General features: G+C 44.5%; 1 long non-coding RNA gene across 1 annotated transcript; it reads right to left on the reverse strand.

Moving 5' to 3' along the window:
- Positions 1-15,737: 15,737 nt before the first annotated feature.
- LOC143005422 (uncharacterized) lies at positions 15,738-20,544 on the reverse strand. The gene is made up of 4 exons (XR_012964028.1): positions 20,363-20,544; positions 20,068-20,252; positions 19,901-19,998; positions 15,738-16,331 (listed from the first exon to the last, which is right to left on the reverse strand). It is a non-coding gene; the product is annotated as an uncharacterized LOC143005422 (long non-coding RNA).
- Positions 20,545-21,657: the final 1,113 nt, after the last annotated feature.

The following is a 21,657-nucleotide window of genomic DNA, read 5'->3' on the forward strand; positions in this document are numbered from 1 at the left end:
AGCTTTTGTCTATGCATGAGGTAAAATTAGAAAATATGTTTATTTTGTAATTTCAAGTTCACCGCCAGACAGGGGCGCCCAACAGGTCTGATCCAGATGATATCCTAATCTTCTCTCCCAATGAGCACACCCATAGGCAACACGTCCGGAAAGTCCTCCAGTGCCTGATGAGTCATTAGCTGTACGTCAAGGCAGAAAATTGCGAATTCCAGGCCAGCACCGTCTCCTTCCTGGGCTTCATCATTTCACCACGAGAGATTAAGATGGACCCTGGTAATGTGAGAGTGGAGTGGCCGCCACCTACCAATCATCAGATGTTGCAGAGGTTCTTTGGTTTTGCTAATTTCTACAGGAGGTTTATCCGTAACTTCCACTCTGTAGCGGCTCCCCTACACACAATCACTTCAACCAAGGAACGCTTCAGTTGGGGTACTCAGGCCGAGGCAGTCTTCCTAGACCTCAAGACCTGCTTCAACACGGCTCCCATCCTTCGTCTGCCTGACCCTCAGCTTCAGTTCACAGTGGAAGTAGATGCTTCCGATACCGGGATTGGAGCCGTTCCTGTCACGAAGGTCAGTCCCCGACCAGAAATTTCACCCCTGTGCCTTCTTTTCCAGAAAACTCTCCAGCGTCGAGCTCAACTACGGATGTTGGTGACCGCGAGTTGTTGGCTATCAAAGCGGAACTGGCTGGAGGGGTCGGAACATTTGTTTCTGGTCTGGACTGACCACAAAAATCTCGAGTACCTGCGCTCAGCTTGGAGGCTCAATCCCAGGCAGTCCAGATGGAGCCTGTTCTTCACCCGATTCCATTTTTTAGTGACCTACAGACCCGGTTCCAAGAATGCAAAGGCGGACGCCCTATCCCGTATGTTTGACAAAGAGGTCATTGGCAAATTCCCCGACCCGGTGCTTCCCCAATCACTGGGGTAGCTCCCAATTCCTGGGAGATTGAGGGCCGGGTCCGAATTCCGCTCTGCTGCCCCGCCAATAAGCTGTATGTTCCGTTTTCCCTTCGCTTCCAGGTCATACACTGGTGCCACACGGCCGAGTGTGTCTGCCACCCCAGAGTGAACCGGACAGCAGTAGTGGTCAGGCAGCATTTCTGGTGGCCAGGGATGATGAAGAACATCCGGGGACATCCGGGCGGCAGTAGCTCAGTCTACAGAGTCACTTGGCTGGTAGCCGAAGGGTCGCCGGTTCAAGTTTCAGGAGGACCACGACGATAGGCTGGTGGCTGGAGGGATGCCGGCACATCTCCTGGGCACTGCCGAGGTGCCCTTGAGCAAGGCACCTAACCCCCAAATTGCTGCCCCCCTCACTCAGCATCTCTCCACAAAAATTGCTGTAGACCTTCTTGCATGGGAGTGTTTACATGTTTGTGTGTGTTTCAACTGTCTGTGTACAACACAGCATATAACTGAGTGAGGAGAAGAATTTACCACGGGGATTGATAAAAGTTTCTTCTTCTTTTTGAATACGTCGCCGCATGCCCCGTCTGCGCTTCTTGCAAATCTTCCCGGGCCCAGCCAACCGGGAAGCTCTAACCCCTGTCTGTTCCTTCTTGCCCCTGGTTCCACATATCCCTGGACTTCGTCTCTGGGCTGCCATCGTCTGAGGGCATGACTGTCATCCTCCCGGTGGTGGACTGTTTCTCCAAGAAGGTGCATTTTGTCCCTCTACCCAAACTCCCCAGCGTCAAGGAAACGGCTGAATCGGTCCTCCACCACATCTTTCGGGATGCCCAGAGACATAGTGTCAGACAGGGGGCCCAAGTTTGTCTCCCGCTTCTGGGTAGAGTTTTGCTCCCTCACACACCAATGTTGAAGATAAAACAATGGCAGCTTTTTCTTTAAAACTTCAGATTCTTTTGGTGTCTTAACACTGATTAAACACACTGTTACCTCTTAAATATTTTATAGTGTTTAAAGTAACCACATATAATGTACACCACAACATTGACCACTCTGCCATCCTATATGGTTTTATTTATTAATATTATATATTCATTGCCATTTATTGTGTTGCATGAAATTTGCATAAAAACAGTCAGATGAGTTGGTGAAGGTCAGCAAAAGTTAAACGATTAAACTGATTTTAATCAGACATGGAAGAATGTTCTGTATGTATCCTCAGAGAGAGAGTGTAACATTTCATGATGCTGGGACTGATTAGTTGGCAGATATCTTCACCAAGATCTAGCAGTGGAAGGAAGTAATTGGAGAATTCTCCTTTCATGCACACTCAGCAACTGAGCCCAGACTGCTTTAGTATCAGTACTGGCAATCAGTCGCTGATTAGAACAACACAGAGCTCCTCATTGGACAAAGAGGAATGAAAATGAATCATGTCACTCAAAGACGAGAAACAGAGAGGAGCTGCTGTCTCAGTGTTAACCTTTCAGAATCAAACCCCAACCAGAGTGAGACAAGAAAGTCTTCCAAGACACAGATTGAGGACCAGAATTAATTTCTAGGGGGAGTAAAACAAAACATCTAATTTGATTAAAAATAAACATTTCTTGTCTATTATGCTACACAGATGTTTTAGCATTTGCTCTTAAAAAGGCATTACAACGTTATTTCCTCAGGTAAGATATTAATAAAATGCACCATCACACAAAAACACATGTTCAGGTTATTTAAATGAAAAGTTTTTATCTGATCTGACACACATTCAAGTTGAGCTGCATCTCTAACTCAGCATTTTTGCTCTACACACACACACACACACACACACAGCAGCCCCCACACCCTTTTGAGCTGTGACTTGAAAACACAATAGAGACACGCAGGCAGTATAAATGTTACATTGCTGAGCCCTAAAGCAGAGAATACAACTTTTATTTGTTGATTTGACATGTCCATTTTACTGTTGTTTTTTTTATTGGTTCTCAGGTGGTGCACACCTGACAAGATGCCAGCAATGTCACACCAGTGTGCCAATTTATGACAGGGAAGCTTTAAGAATGAGCTTGGATTCTTGTGATGCATATTTAGCCTCCTGCAGTAGTAACTGTTATTTATTATTAATTATCTCTCAAGTCTGAAGGTGAAGCTGACTGAATTTTGAAGGATGAGTTCACACAGAGCGTTCTACATCACAAAATCTGTTTCTGTGTGCTAGAATTTACCACGACGAACCTTTGCACACATATGCAGTGGCCTTGAGCACAGGGGTCAGGGTTGCTGTTTCTTAGCACAGTGAAGCCAGTGACATGTGTGCCAGAGCAGAGTGGTCATGGTTGGTGTTCTCCAAGTCCCTGCTGACATGTTATCTCAGACTGGATAATAGTAGAGTCATTGAAACTTGCCCTTATCTCTTTTTGTATTATACTCTGGTTATTCTAGTAGTTAAGTCCTTGTCCCTGTGTGTTTGTTCTGTTCTGCTGTCTCTCTTCTTGTGCTGCATTATTTTGGTTTCCTTGTTAGCTCCAGTGTTGTTCATGTTATCTGTTTCCGTGTTTGCTTTCTGATGTTAAACTTTTTTTTTCTGTCATCTCTTTTTTTTGCCCTGCATATGAATCCCCCTCCCTAGCTCAAGATCTAGCTATCTGTCCACTGTCCTAAGCTTGATCCGTGATAGAATGCACTTGCCTAAGATGGACTTCCAGGACCGCTGCGCATCCTGCATTATCCTGTGTAACCCCACAGCCCATTCCTGGTGCCCAACTCCAAGTCACCCGACCCAGCGCCCGCCTCCAAGTCACCTGACACAACGCCTGCCTCCAAGTCGCCTGACACGGCGCATGCCTCCAAGTCACTCAAAATGCTGCCCGGTTTGAGACCTGCAGCAGCCCCTTCAGCACCTGGTCCGACGTCTATGGCAGGAGTCCCTTCACCAGGCCCTAGACTGAGGGCTCCTGCCCTGACCTGAAGCAGTTGTGTTGTCTGTTCCTGAGCTCATGCCTTGCCAGTCTCTTTATCTGCTCCTGATCTCAGGTCCTTTGTTCCTACCATGATGACAGCAGCAGTCGTCCTGACATCCACCTGACTCCCCCAACCCGCCACCCCTGATCTGCCTCAGGAGTTCGACACATGAAGCTTCCGGTGCTACCCCTGCTTGGACTTGACTAAATACATACAGGGGTGATGACAATGGAGAACAGGTGAGAGTAATCACACAGAATAAAACCATCAGGTATTTCGAGACAGGAAACACAGTGGCAGTGAGTAAACTACAACTTCTAAACATACACAACAACAGAAAACACAGTCGTAGTCCAACACCGCCGTCGAGGCAAGCACAGCCGTAGAGGCAAACACAATTGTAAAGGCAAAACAGAATTGTAAAGGCAAAACAGAATTGTAAAGGCAAACACAATTGCAGAGACAAAACAGCAGAATATTCCTGGATCAGGCTACTGCACTGCAGGAGAGCTACGTCCCATAGCAGCATCAGACATGTGCTGTAGGGTCCCGATCTGGCAAAGCCACAGAAAACGCAGGAGAGCCACGCTCCACAGCGGCAGCAGACATGAGCTTGCAGGATCCCTGCAAGAGTCCACACCCAGCGATACATTCAGTATTTAGGCTAACTGTCATGCTAAGTGTGCAACAAATGGCAACCACCGCAAACTCACCAGTGCCAGCAGAGGAAGCACATAGCGGGAACCTGGAAGTGGCCTTCTTGTCAAAGAGCAAGTGGAAGCAAGAGTGAGTGAGCAAGAGTCACTGACCCCTCTTTATACGGGCTGCCCCGTGTGGTGATCGGGCTGAACAGTTTATCCTGCTACATATGGATAGCGTTGGTTTGTCAGTGTTTTTTTTATTATTTACATGGTTAGTATGATTTACATTTAGTACAGCTCATTTTCGGAGTGTGGTGAAAATGGTATGTTGAATGTACATGATAAACTGAATAGCAATGCAACAGCCAGGATTATTGTTGGAATGTTGGAGTAGATGTTCATGATTTTTCTGTTATAAAAGAGAATATGTTCAGAAAACGAGAACACAGAAGAAGTTACTTGTGTGAGTGTGGCTAACTGCGTTGTAAAAATACATATTTTGGCTCTTTGCAGAACAAAATAAAAGACTTTCAAATTAAATGTGTAGTGGAGGACAACTTCACTGTTTACCACGCTACATTTGCCCTGAGGATATCTCGCCCTAAGACGGTAGGATTGGAGCATCTGGGTCCACAGGTTGAATCTTGTTAGCAACTGGCTGTAGATGGGGATGATGAAGTGCGATTTCTGGAGAGGGGGTTTCAGTCCTATTGTCTGGATTCATGTCACACTTGATTAAGATGGGCAAAGGAATCTGTACTTTTCTGTCCATGGACTCAATGATAAAGTTAGCAGCTCTCCTGCCTGAAGTCTCTTTTTTTCCAGAACAGGTTTTCAGGGTGTATGGGGTGGAGCTGGCTTTAACTTTGAAGAGGTTGAAGAACTCAGTCTTTCCAAGAGACTTATTACTTTGTTCATCAAGCACCGCATACATCTTAACTGCCTTCTACACACTGAAGGGAGGAAAGGCTACTCTGTGATCCTCCTTGTGTTTGCTTCCAAAGCTTATCCATTTTTCTTGTAGGTTAAAGGTGAGCTTTTCCACTATTTGCTTCACACCACTTGCAGTATCCAAATACGAAAGCCCTGGTAAAGCACCATCTTCTTTAGCACATTGCAGTTCAAGGAGAATGTCTCCTAGCTCTCCTAGTTTAGAATTGTCTGTATTAGTGAGTCTTGGGAAGCTTTCAATCTTTTTGAACAGTGCGTCTTCTATGACCTCTGGTGCCCCATAACACTCTTCGAGACGTTCCTAAACCATATTGACACCTGCTGCAGGGTTTAGAACTTGTACTGTACGAATTCTGATTGCCTGCTCTGATGATTCAGCTCCAAGCCATTTTGTCATCAGGTCCGGTTCTTGTCTCGGTGAGAGGTTTAAATCCCTTATAGCACTTAGAAAGGAGGCTTTCCATGAGCAATAATGTTCAGGTTTATCATAAAATTTCCGAAGGCCAGAACTTTCTGGGTTAACAGTGTGCTTTGGAGTAGTATGGAAGTGAGTTGTGCCCTGTTGTGAATTCACTGTCTCTCTTTTAATGTCCTCATATGCTGCTTGTGCATTGCTTTGCACAGCATGGTACAGTGGTTTAGGTGCAGATATTTCTGATTTAACATTTTTTCTATCATGTGACTCCATTTTAGGGTGTCCAGAAGTCTGTTCTGCAAATAACAAATCCGACTGTTGTTGGACGTACTCATTTGTGCGTTGATCTGACCAGAGGGGTTCCTTTCCAATGTAGTGTTTTCGGCTTCCCTTTTTGTCTTCCTCATATGCTTTTCATCTTCCTCATATGCCACAGCCTCAGCTGCAGGAACAGCTCTTTGGTACTGAAGAAGATGGAGGTTAGCATCGCAGTCCGCTCTCTGCTTCATCATGTTAGCTTCTCTCTCAGCATTAGCTAGTTGAGCCCTGGCAGCTTGTGCCTTGGCGTAGGTTTTTGTAGCTGAAGAAGCTGTCGACGATGACTAAGAAGAATGTCTGGTGGATGCTTTGGATGACCGTGACTTAACAAACTTGAGAGGGCTCATGCCTCATGACTGCCAGATCTGCAGCTTGTTGTTGTTCACCACAATCTTCATTTTGTTGCATAGTGATGTCCTCTTTAACATACTCTCTCCTGAGCGTAGTTTGCTGAATTCTGTATTTTGAGCTTGAGCCCGCCGTGCTGTTGTCTTTTTACTGTACTGCCCTTGCAGCGGGTGTTATCTTTGCGGTAGCTAGACAGCCAACTAACAAACCAAAGGTTCTCTTCAATAATCAAAACAAGGCTTGACTTTTCTTGTATCTTTTACTGTAGATACTGTAACATTACGAAGAAAAAACACTAAATAAGTAAAACATACATACTGTAACATATAACACTCATCAGCTTACTTACAGACAAATAGTCTCCAAGGCAGAAGAACTGTTGAAAGGTATATATTCCTGCATATTTAACAGCTTAACTAAGACTTTTGGTGTAATTTGAAATTGTTAAATTATGTTTAATGTCATAAATGCAATGTATAAATGTAATTTTATACTTTAAATCTCGGAATAGCTAATAGTCGCTAACAGCTCATTAGCTACGATTAGATGTCATTGTGCAGCGTTTTATCAAATTGCAGACCATGACGAGAAAGTCGACAGACATCTCTTCTTATTTTAAGAAGAGAGAAGAGACCGAGCTGACGGTGGAGCGGCAGCAAAGGGTGAGTGAGGGTGAGGGGGAGGGGGTGGATGCGCAAACAGCTGCAGCATCGGTAGGACAGCACAGTGACGACAAAGAAAAGGCAACAGCAATGGTCACAGTGACAGAAGAGACGCAGGAGGACGCAAAATCAGCTGGACCAACATGTGAAGTTATTACTGAGTGGACCTGAAAATTATATGGATGGCTCAGCTAGAGAGTAATGCTATCTGAATAAATGTGTGGTCATGGTGTTTCTACATTGAGTTAAGAGTCATGACAAAATCACTTTTTGATTCATGTTTATTGGTAATTGAGATTGAAAAGTCTAAATAGAATTTTGTATAGGCTGATATTAGAGGTGTAGTCAATAATTACTTTGCAAAGGGGCTATCTATTCATATTAGTATTATCATTCTTATGTCATAATAACTGAGTTATCCTTGTTTCATCATAGATACCTCCCAGTCAAGAGCAGAGCAGCACATGCAGTGTCAGGAGCTGATCGCGATCGCTATGTTTTGTTATGTGTTTCCTTTCTCCCCTGTTTTCCTCTCTGTTTTCTCCCCACCTGTGTTGTCATTTCTGTCTGGGCGTGGTTACCTGACTCTGGTTCCGTCATCTCACTCCACGCACCTGAATCTCGTCAGCTATCCAGGAGTCATCAGCTGCAACTACTTAAACCCAGGATCATCCCACCAGTCTTCGCCAGATTGTTCCGAATGCTTTGCTACTCCGTACGAGACTCCTGGAGGTTGTGTATGTATGCTTGCATCTTTTTGGCTCGTCAGTTTTTGTCATTTTGCTGTGTCTCCTCCTGGACCGTTTGTAGACACAATCTCCATGCTTCCAGCCACCACGCCGGCTTCTCGTCCTCACCTGCCATAACGGATTTGTGTCCTCCCTCACTGACATACTGGACCCAGCTCCCCGGTGTTTTTGAGTTCTGCACGGACCTGACTATTAATAAACCTTTGTTCTCTACTTCTTTCCCGAACCTCTGGTGTGGTGTCCGCATCTTTGAAACCGCTTCCTCAAACCAAAGATCACTAGATTCTTAAAACCCTTAGATGCACGAGTGACTGGACCCTACACTCTTCCAGAAGTGGGTCAAAAATGACCCATATTAGAATCAATGTGTTTTTATGCCATTTTTGTCAATTTGGTTAAGAATAATCACTTGTATAATATTTAGTATTATATTTAGGACCACACAAGAATGATTTCATGTTTGAAATATCTTTATTTTTCACTTTTTAACATTTTTGAAAAAGAAACTTACCCAGAACAGCAATAGAAAAATGTGAACATCCATTGTGTGTGTGTGTGTGTGTGTGTGTGTGTGTGTGTGTGTGTGTGTGTGTGCGTGTGTGTGTGTGTGTGTGTAACTGTCCAGTCATTGACAGTTCCTCTCTCTTTTCCCTGTTTTGCCTTCTTGTCTCATCACTGTATGCAGTTCAGACAAACTACCTGTTTCTGGCTGTGATCATTGCACACAGGTACATTGCATTTCCCACACCTATTGTTGACTTTGCGATCTTTGTTACTTGGGCAGATCTGACACCTCTTTCTCTTTGGTTGGCCCTGTCTGCTTCTTTCCTGTGGCTGGGTTGTGGCTTTTGTCACCCCACACCTTTCCATTGCTTCATTAATCGGGGTTTGCAGTTGGGGGCAGCCTTCCAGTCTACTCCTCATGTGTGGTGTGACAAGCTCCTTTGACAGCTCTTTGAGGAAGAGCCGTCGTGCATTGGTGATGCCGCTCTTGAATTCTGGGTGCTGAGCCGTGAAAAAGGTGTAGGCATTCAGGGTGGCGATGTCAATTATGTTGTACCAGAGCACCATGGGCCACCTCTGTGTTTGGCGCTTGCAGGAAGCATAGAAAATGCATTTTCTATGCATGCGGGTCATTTTTGACCCACTTATGGAAGCTTGGGGTAGTAATACAAAAACTACAATTTCTTAAAATGTATAAAAGGTAAGTTAAAAATGTAAATGGCATTATATCAAAAACATGTTTTTTGAGGAATACCTGGAATATGAAATGATAACAATTTTTCATTACGAAGATATTTCAAGAAAACAACCTCACCGGGTCATTTTTGACCCACTTCGCATCTAAGGGTTAAGAACCAATCTGGCCAATCATGGATCCAGCAGATGCGAGGCCAGAAGTTCCCCCAGTTTTTCAAGCTGTCGCCAGCCACGAGGTGCAGCTCGACCAACACCAGATTCGGCAGATCGCCGAACTCACCGCCCAGATCGGCGCCCTCGCCACAGCCTTCTCACCGCCAGGATTGGTTCGTCTATCCCCGCCGCGGCCGCACGCGAGCTCGGCCTCACCGCATCAGGCCATCAACGAGTCCTTCACTCCAAATCCAGAGCCGTTTCCAGGTGATATGGACAAGTGTAGGGGCTTTTTGCTTCAATGTGCGCTTATGTTTCAGCAGCGCCCGCAACCTTTTGTTCCGACGGGTCAAGGTTTTTTTATGTTACCTAACTTTTACGCGGCAGAGCGCTGACTTGGGCTGAGGCGTTTCTGTCCAGGCATCCGATGGACTCCTTGACGTATTTTCGTGCTAGAATAGACTCGGAGAGGTGTTCAACCACCCAGATATGGGGGGCTCAGCCTCAGATCATCTCCTAGACATTCGGCAGGGGATTAGGTGTGTGGCAGATTACGTGGTGGAGTTTGACACACTCGCGTTAGATGCCGGCTGGAATGGGGAGGCACTGAAGGGGGCATTTTCGAAGGGGCTCAGCGAGAAGATGAAGGACGAATTGGCGTCCAGAGATGCGCCGCCGGATTTTGATTCTTTGATCTCCCTGGCTCTACGGATAGATGAGAGGCTGCAGCTCTGCCGTCGGGACCGGTCGGTGTCTCGTCCGCAACAGCCTCACTTCCACACCGCTTCCTCGGAGTTCCAGCCGGGACGAGGTCCTCGTTTCCCCGTCACTAGCCCCGCTTACACGCCGACTACCTCGAAGGAGGTGCCCATGCTGATGGGGCGCACAGGACTTTCGCTCACGGAACGTCAGCGTAGGATTCGTTCGGGTGAGTGTTTGTACTGCGGTGAGCGTGGCCATTTTGTTTCCACTTGTCCAAGGAAGCCAAAAGACAGGTTCCATCAGTAGACGTGGGGGTCTGATGGAACAATCCAGTTTTTCCCCCACTTCTGAACTCCGCCTCCAGATTCCCGCACAGATCTGTATTAATCATATCCTCATAGACTCTGGTGCTGAGGAGAATTTCATGGACAATAGTTTTGTGAGGAAGGCAGGCATCGTCACGGTTCCGCTTGAGGCGATCCCTGGTTACACCGGCATAACCCGCCCATCGATTGGGCAGCAGGCAGAATAGATGGGTGGAGTGACACCTGTCATGCGGGTTGTCTGCACTCCACCTTGTCTCCAGGTGGGGGTGTCCCTCCTCAGAACCTCAACTCGGGAAGTCAGGACCTGTCATCTGTGCCAGTGGATTACTATGATTTAAAGGGGGTTTTTGACAAGGACACCGCAGCCATGCCTCCTCACAGACCATATGACTGCGCCATAGATCTTATTTCGGGGGCTCCGCTCCCTTCTAGCCGATTATTTAGTCTCTCTCGTCTGGGGAGAGAGGCCATGGAGAAGTACATCCATGAGTCTCAAGCGGCTGGAATTATTCGCCCGTCCTCTTCTCAGCTGGGTGCAGGGTTCTTTTTTGTTGGGAAGAAGGATGGTTCCCTCCGTATTGATATCCGGGCTCTTAATAATATCACAGTCAAAAATAAATATCCTCTGCCGCTAATGAACTCTGCTTTTGAGTGCAGCCGCAACTGAAGAACTTCCCACAAACCTATCAAGGGGATAGAAGACGGTGCTTCTCAAAAGACTGGTATAATACCCACAAATGGCTTGAATGCTCTCAGAGTAAAGACTCTGCCTACTGTTATGCCTGTCAACACTTTAGTCTCCCCTCCTAAGGCGATTCAGTGTTTTGCAGAGGGATTCAAAAATGTACCAAGATGGGGGACTTGTAGGCCACGCCAAAACAGAAGCACATACTAATGCAATGTTAGCATGGGCAGACTATAACAAATCTACTGCAGGCACATCCTCTTTGTCAGCCTCCTTGTGGCAGTTTCCCCTGCCACTGGTAACGCACTACATTAGCACACCTCTGTATCTTTCAATATACTGATCACATGTTAGCCAGGTAGCATACTATAGTTAGTTTGGTGGGTGCACACACTGAGCTACACGTTACATCTGAAGTTTCCTGTCCTAGTTATTTTCATACAGTTTGCAGAGTCACACACAAACCCGGTTATTGTTTAGGGGTATCACTTTATTAGGTGAATATTTGAAAGGCCTAATTGTTTTCTTACAGGAGTGCTTCCCGGTGCTGGGCAGGGATAAAGGACCCCAGCCGTGTTGCAGGCGGCCTTTTGTAATGCCTGAGTAGCCTGTAGGGAGCATGCTCAGTCCATCTTAGTGAACCCTAACCAATGTGGGGTTAAAATGGGTTTGTAAGCTTATTTCTGGATTGAGTATGTGTGGTAAATAAGGGTAAACAGTATATAATGATTTCTGGTATGGTAAATTACCTGTGGGGTTTATTGATTATGTGATTGATTCCAATTAAAGGTGGTACGGTCCAGTGGGAGGGGCCAAGCCTTTAAATGGAGGGATTGTACACTGCCTTTGCAGTCAGAGAAGGGCTGTGGAGCTGTGTAGACTCAATGCTGGTTTGCTTGGTACGTTGTAACTATTTGTTTTGTTTTCACGGATGCAATTTTGAGTTACTTTTTGCTCACAAACTGCCTGGACTGTATTTGAAGGACAATAAACCACGTCATCTTTCGCATCCAATGGACTCTGTTTTGGTGACTTTTTGGACATTTTAAGGTCAAACTACACTGTTTCCAGTTAGCCTCCAGGCTCACTACCCACACTCGAGGGCGGAGTGTGACACTCCTTAAATGCAGAATATGATAAATTAGTGAGGGAAAATAGAGAGTACATTAAAACTGTTGCAGATACCCTGCTCCTCACAGCTACGCAGAACATTGCACAGAGAGGACATAGGGAAGAAGGTGAGAATAATGGAAATTTTCCGATCTAATCCACTGGACCCGAGCTACGGCTGAGAGCATTTTTAAGGACTGGCTCCATCAAATAAAAAACTGGGTCTGATGGAAAGCGTCGGGGCCCATCGGCCCCACGCACCAACATAATAAATCTAACTTAAAAACTTTCTCCTTTCGGGCCCAGAGGAGGAGCTGCTGCTGAAGGGATTAACTTTCATTCCTGCCACAGTTCCGAGACACAGGGGGGATCTCGTGAGGGACGTCCACAGATTTAATAGGAGGCTAAAAATCATGGACTATTTTGGCTACGAGGATGACTACCAACACAAACCATTCACACTCCCATCACAGTGGGAGCCGCTACTGACACAGACATCATCACCAATTAATAAACTCATCACATATAACAAACAAATTCTACACAGTCATCCTCTTGGCCAGGTAGCACCAAAATCAAACCTCAGTCCCGCTCAAAAAACTGCAATAAAATCACTCAGCAATAACCTGGACATCATTATTAAACCGGCTGACAAGGGGTCCTGCATTGTGATCATGGACAAGTCCCAATACATACAGGAAGCGCCTCCCCAAAATCCACAAAAACCCAGAGAAGTGGACTGTCCCTCACGAGATTCCCCCGGGGAGACCTATCGTCTCGGACTGTGGCAGTGAGTCATACAATATTGCACAGTACATAGGTTCTTTTCTGCAACCCATCTCACTCACACATGATAGCTACATACAGGACACATATCACTTCATAAGTAAAGTCAAACACATAGTCATGCCTCAACACTCATTTTTATTTACAATTGACATAGATGCACTATACACTAACATCGACACAGTGCGGGGGCTGGAGGCTGTTCGTCAAGCCTTCGGGAGGCACCCTGACCCGCTCCACCATGATGAGGCCGTGCTGGCCCTGCTGGAGCTCGGCCTCTCCCGAAACGACTTCGTTTTTGAGGGCCGACGTTTCCTGCAGGTGTCCGGCACGGCCATGGGCAAGAGATTTGCCCCCTTTTATGCGAACATTTATATGGCGGAGTGGGAACGGACCCTCCTGTCGAGCTGCGGCCTCCGCCCCCGCCTGTACCTCAGATACCTGGATGACATCTTCGGGATCTGGGACCACGGTCCTTCGCCGATTTCATCCGACAGGCTAACACTCACCACCCCAACATTACCATAAAACACACCTCAGATCCACTCACCGTTAACTTTCTGGATACGACACTTTTTTGCCTGGAACAGAACGACAACACAAAGATTATTCACACCAAAGTATACTTTAAAGACACAGATACACATAGTCTCCTTCACAAACATAGCTTTCACCCAAAACACACATTCACCGGCTTAATTAAATCACAACTGATACGATTTTATAGATTATGCACCCACATAGAACATTTCCATCACGCCACATCAGTTCTGTTCCAGGCATTAAAGTGTCGTCACTACTCCAAACGACTTCTCCGACAAATCAAATCAGACACACTCTGGTAGTTGATGGCGAGGGACTCGGCCCAAACTCCCCCCACTCCCTCCCCTCCATCGACGCCACCCACTCCCCTTTCATCCTGACCCCTTCACACAATCCTAATCTTAACATCCCCTCCTCCCCAGGCCATGTAGACATTGTCTTAAACAATATGTGGGGGAAACAAAGAACGCACTTTTTAATAGGATAAAACAACATAAATACAATATTACATATAACAATAAAGACTCACCCCTAGTGCACCACTTTTATACACATGGCATCCAGTTTTTAATCTTCTTTGGCCTGGAGAGCAGCATCCTGTGGAGCGACAATATACAAAAGAGAAGAGAGAGAGTTTGGATCAAAAGACTGAGAACAAAAATGTCATCCGATTTTAACGTAGTTTAATTATTTATTTTTTGCGTTTTAGCCGATCCTAACATTATTTAATTATATATATTTTACTTACGTTTTCCAGGTTTTAGCCAGTTTTTAAGTCATTTAATGATTTATATTTTAATTAATTTAATTGCGTTTTTCAGGTTTTTAGTCTTTTACGAGGTTTTACATATAATCCGTCACACTTTTATTCCCTCTTTTTTAACCTCTTTTATTCCACAGTTTTATTCAATCTTTTAGATGCTGCTCTCCAGGGTTAGGGTTAGGTCCCGCAAACCTCAAGGTATAGAATCCTCCAGAGGTTTGCAGTTGTGCATAAACCTCCTATTTGGCCACCTAAACAATGCTCACAAGCAGGAACGGTTGCAGTGGGATCAGAAATACATGAAGACTAATTTTCAAACAGTCTTGTTTACTGATGAGTGCCATGCAATCCTGGATGGTCCAGATGGATAGAGTAGTGGATGGCCACCATGTCCCAACAAGGCTGCAACGTCAGCAAGGAGGTGGCAAAGTTATGCTTTGGGCCGCAATCATGGGGAGAGAGCTGGTAGGCCCCTTTAGGGTACCTGAAGGTGTGAAAATGACCTCAGCAAAGTATATAGTTTCTGAATGACCACTTTCTTCCGTGGTACAAAAAGAAGAACCGTGCCTTCCGTGGTAAAATCATCTTATGCATGACAATGCACCATCTCATGCTGCAAAGAATACCTCTGTCATTGGCTGCTATGGGCATAAAAAGGAGATAAACTCATGGTGTGGCCCCCATCTTCCCCTGACCTCAAACCTATTGAGAACCTTTGGAGCATCCTCAAGCAAAAGATCTATGAGGGTGGGAGGCAGTTCAGATCAAAACAGCAGCTCTGGGAGGCTATTCTGACATCCTGCAAAGAGATTCAACCAGAAACTCTCCAAAAACTCACAAGTTCAATGGATGCAAGAATCTTGAAGGTGATATCAAAGAAGGGGTCCTATGTTTACATGTAACTTGGCCTATTAAGATGTTTTTGATTGAAATAGCTTTTGATTACAGTAAGTATGACCTCCTAATGCTGCAAATTCAACAAATGGCCATGTTTAGTTCTTTACAACCTATAAAATGTTTTGAAACTCTGTTGTGCATAAACATTTGGAACAGTGCATTTTTGAGTTTCTTATTTAACAAAAAAATAATGTTATCATTGGGAGGTTTGTTGTCACAGTTCAGTCATCCAGCTCTCAGTGTTATTCCATTGATCCTGCCTCCGGCCCACTCAGCCTGCCAGGCACACCCACCTCGCCAGTCTTCTCTACTCACCTGTGCACACAGCTGCTTCTCATCACATGCAATCAGCCCAGCACATATATTCACCAGCTCCACACTCACTCCTTTGCCAGATTGTTCTTTGCCATGCGAGACCTTCCAGCATACTCCTGCCTGTCTTCCCTCCTGAATTCCCAGGTATCCTGTAGTGATGGGCAGATGAAGCCCCATGAAGCCTTGATCCTTTCCATCAACTGGTTCGAGAAAAGTTTCATTTCTTGAGGCTTCATGTGCTCACAAACCCCCTGCTGGTCCAAACCTGTTATTGACATTTGAACTGTTTGTGAGGCCTCTTGGTGCATGGGAATAATCACTGCCAACAGAAATAAAAACACCTTAATTTGATTTTGTATGGTTCATTCATTCATCTATTCTGTTTTGATTAATATGTGGGTAATGCTAATAGTGGTGTATTAGAACTAATAATAATAATATATAATAATAATTATTATTATTTTTTACTTTACCAGTATCATTTCAGTCAATGATTAAATAAATCCAATAGGACATGAGATGTTTGTTAAAAGTGTTAGTGTTTTCAAAGGATGGGGCAGAGATGGGACATCAATTGTGCTTGTGATTTTATTGATGTTTAAAAACAGCAATTTCTCAACTGTGGTCGGACTCAGACGGTTTCTTTTCTTGGAGACAACCTCTCCAGCTTCAGAAAAAACTTGTTCACATGGTACTGAGGAAGCAGGGATGCACAAGTATCCAAGAGCAAGCCTGTATAGGCTTGGGTATATTTGCCTCTGCCTCTCCCAGTACTGCAGAGGATCCTCAGTCCTGGCAATATTCGGTTCTGCCAGGTACCGTTGTGCTTCCACTGTGGCATCAGCAAAAACATTTGTTGTCTTCCTTGACTCCGATACCATGGCTCCAGAGTTTGTTTCCTGAAAGCAGAAAAATATATAAATAGTAGTAGTAGAATGTAAATCAAACCAAAAATACTGACCAGTAGAGATGGGATTCTTGGCTCTTTGGAGGGAGCCGTTCATTTGGGATCCGTTCACTTCAAAGAGCCGTTCAAAAAACTGGCTCATTTGGCTCTTTTCTATATATTCACTTTTTAAGAAGCCAGTCTGGGGTTAATTCCTATTATCCTGTAAATAAGAAAGAAGGGAGGAATGATGGGCTGAGATTTGGATCAGAATAATTTCTAACTTAGATTTCCCACAAATATTTGAATTTGAATTATTCTATCGTATAGATTATAGCTTCATTTGACATGTGTGGACAAGATTTTTTAAGTCTGATTGACAGTGAGATGACAATTTACTCATTGTATAAAGTGTGTGTACGCGCGTAAACCTACTTTGACTTATTTTACTTATCCAACACCTTAATACTTACAAATACATACAAAAAGCCCAAAGCAAGCTACAAAGAAGTTGCAAAAGCTTTTAGTGCAAAAAATTCAAGAACATTACAATACAGATTTCAAGAATAATACAAAAAAACCCTCAATACAAACAATATTATATAACACAGGCTTATAATAAAGGTGCACATTTTAAAGAAAACAATAACTAATATAAATGACAAAATATTTGCATACAAAACTCTAAAACAATACTTCAAGTGTTATCAAAACATATAAAACTGCAATAAATTGAGAAAAAATGTGCCTACTGGAAATACTGGTACAAACTGTACAATAGACTAAAACCATAACCATAACTCAAATAACATCAACTGTAGACAAAATAAAAAATAAATAAAATAAATAATAAAGCAGCAATAATAAACCATGCTTTACGGCCTCTCTTTCTTGTCCCTTGGCAAATTTGCATTGAGGAAGGTAAGTGCCCTTACTTTTTCGGGCTTGAGGCAACTTCTCCTCTCTGTAATTATTTGTCCTGTTTTAGAGAAAATTCTCTCGGATGGAACTGATGTAGCCACGACACAAAGCTTCTTAGCCATGAGTTGGCTAAGCCTGGGGTACACAAGGACCCGACTTTTCCACCACTTCAGAGGATCTTCGTGTATTGGAACAAGAGGCTCCTCTAAGTATGCCCGCACCTCCTTGACAGCGGCTGCTGAGGGGTTCCGAGTGGCCACTAATCCAGCTACCTGTTTACAGAGGGGGGAGATAAAACAATGGGGTGGGACATAAAACAATTTTATTATGAGATTATGATGTTAGACTCATGTCATCCTAGATTTTGAGAAAACATTGTGATGAATTTTTGCCATACTTACGTCCTCATGGAAATAGCTCCAAACAAGTTTTCCCGGAGCAGCACTGCCTGCTCCTTCCTCTTGGCCCGGTTGCTGGATGGCTTCACTGCTTGTGAGTCTTACTGCTGCAGTTGAAAGTCGATGAAAAGCCTCGTCTGCAGTTTTGCCATCCATAAATGCCATCCTTTTAAACCGTGGGTCAAGCGCAGCAGCATCTGCAAGGATGTGGTTCGATTCCATTCGATGGAATCTTGCTGACATACCGGATGAAAGTGAATTCACCATGCTTTTTGCTGCCTGTGTTGTTGCCCCCCTCTGGAAATCAGTGGTGGCTCTCTGCAGTCCCCTGGCCAGCAGTATAACTTTGGAGGTAGTCACGAAGCTAGTGAGAAAAAAGCAAAATCTTATTATAATGATACAATTATTAGATAGATCAATTGATCTCTCTAATGTCTATTGATGTCTCATATGCTGGTCACTGGAGTGTAGTGCATGGTCTACACAACAAGGAAGTTATTTGTTATTTCATTACAAAGAAGTTTGAGGTGGCTGAGGACATGTGTTGTGTTCTGGTGACTGGCATGTGAGACATGTTTTCAATTGTTTCACACTTATTTCATTATATGTGTTAGTATGTATTACACAGTATCTTTCATGTATCAAATTCTCAGAATTTAGTATCAGCTAATTTGCATGCATGCTATCGAAAATTACTGCTGACCAATTGAACTGCATACCTTTCTGCACTGAGTTCAATAGTGACCTCTTCAAATGGCTTCAAGAGGGTGCATATCTCCTGCAATGTCGTCCATTCTTCTGGAGATAAGGGCTGGACAGATGCATTTGTGATGGCCAGGGTGGAGACAATGGGGTCCTTGCTAGTGATGAAACTCTGCAGCATGTGATATATTGAGTTCCATCGTGTAACACAGTCCTGTTTGGGTCGTAATACGTCCATCTTCATTTGGAGCTGTGTTTCCTTAAGTTTTTGTGCTCCCACTGTGCTACGGTGAAAATATTCCACTGCTTCCTTGACCTTGCTGATGATGGCTTGTGGTCCTTTGAGGGCATCTCGTACCACAAGATTTATGGTATGTGCCAGGCAAGGGAGGTGGGTCCATCCTGTGATCTGGATGGCCTTAGTGATGTTTGCTGCATTATCTGTTAAACAGCACACCACCTTCTTATCACACACAATGGGTTGACAGGAGTTGAAAAGTACTGACTCAGAGAACTTTGTCTAGATTTTGTGGATTCAGAAGAAACTGATTTACCGGGTGCATCGTCAGGTGAAGATGTGGGTCTGGAGGTCACAGAGGCTGCCGCAGATGCGGAGGCAGAAGTACCGGCACGGCCCTCTTCATCATCAGAGTCACGCTCTCTCCTCACCTCTGAGATTTGAAGGGTGGGGTGTAGCGTTTTAATGTGCCTTCGCAAATTGTTGGTGGAGCCAGACTTAAAAGAAATTGACTTATAACAAATTTTGCATTTTGCCTTACTATCTGCTTGAAGAGAAAAGTGCATCCAAACACCGCTCCTTTTTGGGCTCATCTTGCTGAAAGATAATCCTCCCCCTCCGTGCTGCTGTCTTAATTACACTGTTGACTCAATGCCAGAGGCACTCGCATTTTATTGTTTCACACTCACGTGAAGGGAGCGTGTCAGGGTGCATGTCACATTTGCATATTAAATAAGCGCTCCTCGCAGGTGAGGCGTGGAGAGAGCGTGGACAGTGGAGGGAGGAGCTTGGCTCTCATCGTTCATGTTAATGAGCCGTTCAAAAGAACTGGATCGTTCGCGAACGTCACATCTCTACTGACCAGGTCTTTCAGCTCCAGAATCCTGTGAAGTGGACACTACAGGTGGCATTGAATGAGAACTACTAGACCCAATAATATTTGCACATTCAGCTGTGAGCCGTTTGATGGTTCCTCTGTCTTCATTGGACAGAAGAAGCCAAGTGCCTTGAATCTTGGGTCTAGCAGTGTTGCAAGGGTCCCTCAGGAGCCTTATGAGATGCTCTCCCAGTTCCCGAGCCACTGGTACTGCTACCTTTGCAGTCTCCTCCTGGATCATCTTCTCAACCATTTTGAGCGATGGCACCACTTTGGAGCCAGATACTTTTTTCTCTTCTGAGAGCTCAATTGTGGCCTCAAAAAAAGGAGACAGTACTGCCAGGCACCCACACACAATAGTGAAATCCTCTGAAGTCAGAGCAGGAATGTCAGCTTTTAGGCCCACCAAAGCTGCCCCCACAGGCTCCCTGAGCTCTGCTACTCGCTCCAACATCTGGAAGGTGCTGTTCCACCCAATTTCAACCTCTTGGATTAATTTCTTCTTGGGCATCCCCATCTGGTCTTGAACTTGGTCCAGCTTTTCCTTTAAACATAAAAAAGTAAATGTTACACATGTAGCAATGTAAAATAATGTGTAAATAATGTTACTCACTTTGGCAGTTGTGCTGCTTCTGAAATAGCCCACCAGCTTTCTTGCCTTTATGCGAATGCTCGATAGTGCTGGGGTTAGTTCCAGGGCCTTTTTCACAACTAAATTAAGTGTGTGAGCAATACACACTGCATGGCGCAGCTTCAGCTCCCTGCCACAGGCAACCATGTTTGATGCACCATCAGTAACTAGATAGATAGATAGATAGATAGATGCTTTATTGTCATTGTACAACATATACAATGAAATTGAGGTGTAACTCCATGTTCTCACATTCAGCCTTGCACAGTAAACTGACCTAAACAAGTTACTTTTGATCGGATGCCCCATTCCTCCATGAGGGACGATTTCACACTGGCCAGGTTTTCTGCTGTGTGTGCCTGCGGGAATTTCAGTACACCGAGTAGTGTAGACTTCAGACATGTTTTAGCATCAATAAAATGGCATGTTACAGCCAAGTATGCATCCATGTTTAGAGATGTCCACCTCAGCTTTGGCCTTCTCCTTCTCACGCTGGTGTCTCTCCTCAACCATGGCCTTTACAGCCTAAAGGAAAGGTGAAAAGAAAGGTTAAAAGAAGAAAATAATAATCAGTGCATTGAATCCAATAGTACTCTCATGTTTCATCCATGTCACCAAACAAACCTTTCTTGTTGTGAGGATGTGGGTTGGATCTAGTTTAGCCACAAACTCTCTAAATCGAGTGTCCTCCACTATACAGAAAGGCTGGATGTCTTTTACTATCATTGACACCAAGGCATCATCCAGGTCCTTCTTTCTGCTCACTGGGAGAGAAAATAAGACATGTTTTTACAAAAATATAGCATTAGTTATGTCAAATTACATTATTATAGTTGATTAGAAGATATGTCAGGAATTGAAAAGTATGTTCATACAGTGGATATTTTAAATGACTGACCTGGACTGGGTCCAGCCACATTCCCCTCACTGTTTTCATGCAAAGCATGAAAATGCCTCAACATGGATGAGGTGTTATTGTTGTATGCCAATTGCTTGGCACACAACAAACACTTCACCTTGGATTAAAAGACAAAAAGTGAAAAAAAAAATAGATGAATAAGTAATAATAATTATTATTATTACTGAAAGTATACTTACCTTGTTGGGAGAGATCAGCTCAAAATGTTCCCATATGGGGGAAAACTTCCTCTTTCTCACAGGTTCCATGGAAAAATGTAGTTGTAGAACAAGATATATATCTATGTCACTCACAAACCAACAATTCACCATCACAAACCCACAAAGTGTGAGCGAATCCATTGCAATACTTATAGATGAATGAATCCCGCCAAAAATCGAACCACTTCCTGAACCACCGAGGCTTCGAACGTCATCAGTGACGTCACTAGCCCTAAACAACACAAGCGTCGATTCGCGCTGCACTAAAGACTCCGGGATTTCTCGACACACGCTCCGAAGCATCGGCACGGAACGACCCATCACTAGTATCCTGACTGCCCGCCTGCCTGCTCCTTCCTGGTACCTTTGCTGGATCGACTGCCTGCCTGCCTGCTCGACCGATCGCTAGTGATGGCAAAATGAGGCTTCATGAACCAATGAGGCTTTCCAGCC

This window comes from Genypterus blacodes, unplaced genomic scaffold, assembly GCF_046128005.1.
Source record: "Genypterus blacodes isolate CSIRO-AG114 ecotype Tasmania unplaced genomic scaffold, CSIRO-AGI_Gbla_v1 ptg000008l_1, whole genome shotgun sequence".
NCBI lineage: Eukaryota > Metazoa > Chordata > Actinopteri > Ophidiiformes > Ophidiidae > Genypterus > Genypterus blacodes.